Source organism: Podarcis cretensis (assembly GCF_951804945.1).
Source record: "Podarcis cretensis genome assembly, chromosome: 2".
Classification (NCBI taxonomy): Eukaryota; Metazoa; Chordata; class Lepidosauria; order Squamata; family Lacertidae; genus Podarcis; species Podarcis cretensis.
In genome coordinates, this window is record NC_137171.1 from 115,600,224 (window position 1) to 115,607,178 (window position 6,955).

Genomic DNA, 6,955 nt, shown 5'->3' on the forward strand with positions numbered 1-6,955 from the left:
CAGTATCTCTGCCCTGGGAAAAAACAGCAGCAAGAGTCAGGTTAGTATTATGCGCCCCAATAAAGGAAAACATCACTCAACTGCTTATTCACAACCAGCCACAGAGGCCGATTCCCACTTTGATACCCCTCTTGACCACTCCTCTTTATTCAACTTTGATTTGTGTTTTAGGGAGAATGACAAACCTAGACAGCATCCTAAAAAGCAGAGACATCACCTTGCCAACAAACGTCCGTCTAGTTAAAGCTATGGTTTTCCCAGTAGTGATGTATGGAAGTGAGAGCTGGACCATAAAGAAGGCTGATCGCCGAAGACTTGATGCTTTTGAATTATGGTGCTGGAGGAGACTCTTGAGAATCCCATGGACTGCAAGAAGATCAAACCTCTCAATTTTTAAGGAAATCAGGCCTGAGTGCTCACTTGAAGGACAGCTCCTGAAGCTGAGGCTCCAATACTTTGGCCACCTCAGGAGAAGAGAAGACTCCCTGGAAAAGATCCTGATGTTGGGAAAGATGGAGGGCACAAGGAGAAGGGGACGACAGAGGACAAGATGGTTGGACAGTGTTCTCAAAGCTACCAGCATGAGTTTGACCAAACTGCAGGAATCAGTGGAAGACAGGAGTGCCTGGCGTGCTCTGCTCCATGGGGTCACGAAGAGTCGGACACGACTAAACGACTAAACAACAACAGATAACAGTGGATTGTTGATGTAATTACAATTTAGTTTGTTGTACTCATGCTTTGTGTGCAGTGTAAACATAAAAGCTGTGTAGGCAAAGAAAGCAACTAAGACCCATTTGGGAATGCTATCCTCCAGAGTAATACACATAAAGCCTGCTTTTTCCCAACCTCGCTCCTTGTTATATATTTGTACAGCAGGAGTCAGGCAAGGACTGAAACTCTAGAAAGAATAGCCTTATTTGTCTATTGCAGTTTTTAAAAAAGTTATCACGTGGAATATGAAAGGCGTGAGATATTTATTTTGCCAGAAACTTTAGTGTATCTTGGCGGACATCACATACAATGAGAAGGTGTAGCAATGCAAGAGATAAAGGCATCACAATGCCATGCAGATGAGGAACCGACAAATAAATGGAACTACTGCCCCCAACTGGTGATGAACTGGCAAAGCAAGACAAATACCATGCAAAGAGGGGGAATTACTTTTGGTAGTGAGCTAGTCACTCTGATGGTTTCTTTCTTTCTTTCCTTCTTTCTTTCTTTCTTTCTTTCTTTCTTTCTTTCTTTCTTTCTTTCTTTCTTCTCTCTCTCTCTCTCTCTCTCTCTCTCTTTCTTTCTCTTTCTTTCTTTCTTTTGGTGCCAGATACTTTTTAATAGTTTTCCAAATTTTAACCAATCAATACATCAAATTTGATACATTTCCCCCAGATAAGTTGACTTCCCGCTCTTCTTCCTATCCGTGTCCCTAAAGGTAAAGGTAAATGGACCCCTGACCATTAGGTCCAGTTGTGGCCGACTCTGGGGTTGCGACGCTCATCTCGCTTTATTGGCCGAGGGAGCCGGCGTACAGCTTCCGGGTCATGTGGCCAGCAGGACTAAGCCACTTCTGGTGAACCAGAGCAGCGAATGGAAATGCCGTTTACCTTCCCGCCAGAGCGGTACCTATTTATCTACTTGCACTTTGACGTGCTTTTGAACTGCTAGGTGGGCAGGAGCTGGGACCGAACGACGGGAGCTCAGACCGCCGCGGGGATTCGAACAGCCGACCATGCAATCGGCAAGTCCTAGGCTCTGTGGTTTAACCCACAGCACCACCCACGTCCCTACTTTCCCCAATCTACTGCTTTATATTAGAAATTTATATTCCAATTCACATTTCAACCCTTATATCTAATCCTAAATTGCACGTTTTCCTATTTGATTCTTTTTTCTTCTCCCTTTCCTCTTCTCCCTCAGCTGTCTAGTTTTCAATTCCCGCTTGCATACTTAACAATATCTTATTCCCTTACACAGAAAAACAAATGAGGTCTCCCAGCGCCACTCTGATGGTATCAACCCTGCATATTCCAGTTCAAGAGGTTTGCATGGGATGTTCTCTTTGGAACACTATTGAATGAATGAATGAATGAATGAATGAATGAATGAAGGCTACTTTTCAATCCTGTTACTGAATAGCAAGGCTCTCCCACTGGTTTCTGAATGTTGCCATTACTAATAGTTGGCTTGTGTCCAGAACCTGCCTTATGTAAAATGGTAAGAGAGTATCTGGAGAGCCCAGCTGACAAGTAATCCAGGATCCTTCCCCACCCCCCGAGTGTACAGCTGGATTCCTTTGGGAATCCCACAAGCATGACTTGAAGACTCTCTGGATCTTGCCCTTAAGCAATTGGTATTCAGTGGCATACTGCCTCTGAACTTTATATATCACTTATGGACAAAATAGGCTACTAAGCCTCGGTCCAGTATACCTGAAGGAGCATCTCCACCGCCATCGTTCAGCCCGGACACTGAGGTCCAGCTCCAAGGGCCTTCTGGTGGTTTCCTCGCTGTGAGAAGCCAAATTACAGGGAACCAGGCAGAGAGCCTTCTCGGTAGTGGCACCTGCCCTGTGGAACGCCCTCCCACCAGATATCAAAAAGAAAAACAACTACCAGGCTTTTAGAAGGCATCTGAAAGCAGCCCTGTTTAGGGAAGCTTTTAATGTTTGACGCACTATTGTATTTTAATATTTTGTTGGAAGCTGCACAGAGTGGCTGGGGAAACCCAGCCAGATGGGCGGGGTATAAATAATAAATTTATTATTATTATTATTATTATTATCATCATCATCATCATCACCACCACCACCACCACCACCACCACCACCACCACCACCATAGTACAAAAATGAGTTATACAAACAGTAAAAGATAAACATCCATAAGGAGTATGCACAATAAAACAATCCCAGTGACTAAGAAGGATCTCTATCACCCTCATAAATAATCCTGTTGATGGAATTATTCTAAAGGAATGTGGTCAGTGGCTTTGATAAGGAACCCACCCTAGTGACCATCACCATATCTTGGGGCAGCAAATTCCACATATTCATTATGCATTTTGTCAAAGGGTACTGCTTTTCCTCTGGTGGGAATCTATTGCTAAAATGTCATTGGGTGACAAGAGTTCTGTTGGTGCAATATATACCGGTATATACACACATACATACACAACGTATGAGAATTCCTGAATGCCAAGATCCAGGTTTGGGGCAAGTACTCTTTGGCGAAAGAAACCCAGCAGAAAAGTCACAAAATAAATTGAAAAGCATGGAAATATAGGTTGATGGCCCTTTAAAATGTGCCCTTCCAAGCGAGTCAAAATTTCCCTCTTCCCTCAGCATAGGAAAAGACCACATGCCAGGCAAGGTAAAAAATGGTTGGACAAAATGACAGGAAGGATTCGAAACCTGTGGGACCAGAGATTTACAGAAGATTGGAAGAAGTATATGAATTATTTGAAGAGCAACTGTAATCAACAAATTACACTAGTAGGACTACAAGAGGTTTTGTAAGGAGAAATATACGAAGTGTTACAAAGTAGAAAAAGATAGAGATATTGGTTATGAGTTTGAAATGTAATAGGGAAAATAAGAAATGCATACAGAGATTAGATTGGAAAATTTTCAGACAGGATTGATGGAAGTCAAAAATTTGAATAAGATGTAAAAGTATGTTTAATTACTGTTGAAAATTATATGTTAAAAAAAATAAATAAAAATTTATATATATATATATATATATATATATATATATATTAAAAAATGGTTTACTTACAAACTCTCCAGAGGTCAGAAACATGTGCTTCAGAAAAGTTGCACAGGGAGTAAAATCTAGCTTAGTTACAAAGTGGTGAAAGTTTCTAATTTTTTTTTTTTGGAATAGGGACACAACAGTGGCTGGTGAGAGCCATGTGGCTGCTGATCTTGAGCAACCAGCTATAACCTCTGCACATACTAAGCTTCTCAGGCAGGGTGGGGGGTGGGGACAATTGGCAAGGTTGCCTATTTCCTCCCAAGGTAAGGGGAAGTGACACAGCTAACCCTGTCAGGACCGCTTACTGTGGAATTAAACCCTTCACACATTAGTTTGACATAAGCATGTTGGTTAAATGAAGCTGGTTATTCCACAAGTTCTAGTATAGCACCTAGAGAAGATTGCACACAATACTACATGGAGCTGGCTCCCTTCACAGGGAGCCATTCTCCCCTGCCCTCTACATAAAAAAAAGGTAAAGGACCCCTGACAGTTATGTCCAGTCACAAATGACTCTGGGGTTGTGATGCTCATCTCGCTTTACTGGGCGAGGGAGCTGACATTTGTCCACAGACAGTTTTTCCTGGTCATGTGGCCATCATGACTAAGCTGCTTCTGGCAAAACCAGAGCAGTGCATGGAAACACCGTTTACCTTCCCACTGCAGTGGTACCTATTTATCTACTTGCACTAGTGTGCTTTTGAACTGCTAGGTTGGCAGGAGCTGGGACCGAACAATGGGAGCTCACTCCACCGCAGGGATTTGAACAGCCGACCTTCCGATTGGCAAGTCCAAGGCTCAGTGGTTTACATTAAAAACTTTTACAAATAGTTCACTGGATGATTTTTCTTGTTCCCTTCCTCCCAGGTCTCTGCCTGTTTGCCTTCTGAACTTGGAGGGCAATTTATTTAAAAGCAGAAGAAAAACCTCATAGAACCTCCATTTTATGCAAGCAAAGTAAAAATGCAATCCAAACCCCACAGGCCTCAGATTTGGAGAAATCTATAAATAAATCAAATCTGAATTTCCAATTTTACCTAATGAGTTAAGTGGCATCTTCTGCCTATATATGCAAATGTAAGACTAAATGTAAGACGCAGGTGGCGCTGTGTCCCAGCGCCTGCCAACCTAGCAGTTCGAAAGCACCTCCGGGTGCAAGTAGATAAATAGGGACCGCTTACCAGCGGGAAGGTAAATGGCGTTTCCGTGTGTGGCTCTGGCTCTGGCCAGAGCAGCGATGTCACGCTGGCCACGTGACCCGGAAGTGACTTCGGACAGCGCTGGCCCCTGGCCTCTTAAGTGAGATGGGCGCACAACCCCAGAGTCTGTCAAGACTGGCCCGTACGGGCAGGGGTACCTTTACCTTTACCTTTTAAGATTACTGTAATGTAAGACTTATGTAAGACTAATGTAAGAATAAATGTAAGACTATGTAAGACTATATATGCAAATGTAAGACTATTTTCATTGTCCTCCCTGTTAAAAAAATACACTTGCTTTTGTTAATGCAGCCGAGCCTTTTTAAAGGGCAGCGTTTAGGCCTGTCCTAATCCGGTCCTGGGTGGGATGGGATTGAGCCCTGCCCCCCACTATCAAGGCCACCTTTTGCTCGCCCCCCCCCCTCCCAAGCAGACTGGGGGAGGGAAGGAGTTGCATTGCAATCTAAAAGTAGGCATCCCATGAGTTGTGCATAAGGAAACTATGGTTTTATGAATGTCGGGCAAGAAAATAACGAGAAAAGTGAGGGTGGGGTGCGAGAATAAAATCTACGATTGCGATTAAACTGAATTCGGTCTGATTTGCAATCATTTGGAAAAATCAATAAAAATAATTGGGGTGAAATAGATGAGTCGAAACCGCATAGTAACACGCATATTAACAAGGCGACAAGCCCAGGCAGCTCTTCTGCCGCAGCAAGCGAAGCCACCTGCAAAATACAACGCGCGCTTCTTTGAGAATAGCTCTCTTGTTTTTTAACTCCACAATGGAAAGAAAGATCGGGCTACAAACCAGTTCCCAATGCCTAGATTTCGTTTACCCCACGCTCCCCAACGACCGGCCAAAGCAGCGATTTTAACTGGACGGAGGATCCGGGGACTCCTTTGGTTCAAGCGCCCGGATCCGGAGCAACTCCGGTTACTAGCAAGAGAAAGGAGAAACCGATGCAGCAGGAAACGGCCTAGGACTGAGGACAGGCAAACCAGAGAATCGGGTTTGAGAAGGAAACCCTTTAAAAAAAAATGAGCATGAGGCAACTTTACTCCCAAAAAGAGGGATGGAAAAGAGGGCGGCACCCATTTAACTGGGACTGCAACCTTTGGGGTTGGATTTTTAACACACACACAGCGTAGCCAGGATTTTTTTGGGGGGGGGGCGAAAGACTTTTGTTACAGAACCTACGTGATTGGTCAGTTAAGTATTTCTATTGTTTTACTTGATGGGGGGGCTGCCTCTCTGACCACCCCCCCCCGCTACACCAATGACAACCCCCGCCCCCTCTAAAAACACCACGGACTGATACACACATTTATTTAGTTTCTGGAAGAGACCTTTTAACCACCACCTGCGTCGCCGCCCCAGTTTTCCTTTCTGCAGAACGATTTCCAGGAAGCGCGGGTCCCTCGCTTTTATATTGCAAGTGTGTTGGGATTTATTCATGCTTTCTGTTTTTAAAGCAGACGCCCGGGAGACACTGAGCAAGAAGCAATGAGAAAACTGCGGGCAGGAGAAAAGTAATGAACCAGACTCTAAGAAGAGCTTTGCTGGGTTCAAAATACAGCACACGCGCGCACGCCTAAACGAGCAATAAACTCCTACCGATTTAAGTGGCAACCGACTGAGCCTTAAAACGGGGTCCAGGAGGCGAATTCCCTTTACCTGCAAAAGCAGCTGTCCCAATCTGGCGGAGCAAAGGGGACTCCTTCGGTTCAAGCGCCCAGATCCGGAGCAACTCAGATTACGAGCAAGGAGGGGAAGCCGAAGGGAGAGAACTCAAAATCCCCGCCACGGAAAAAAAAGATTCAGTACTGTAAATTGCAGCAGCTGATAAGTTGTGAATGGACAAACGTTCGGGGGCGGGGCGAACTGGCTGCGCGCTGCAGCCAATCAGCGATGCTTAGAACGCCGCCTCGTGAACAGCTCCGCCTCCCTGTTCCATGTATGGAATGCTGCCTATCGTCACAATAGAGCCAAAGCCGAAG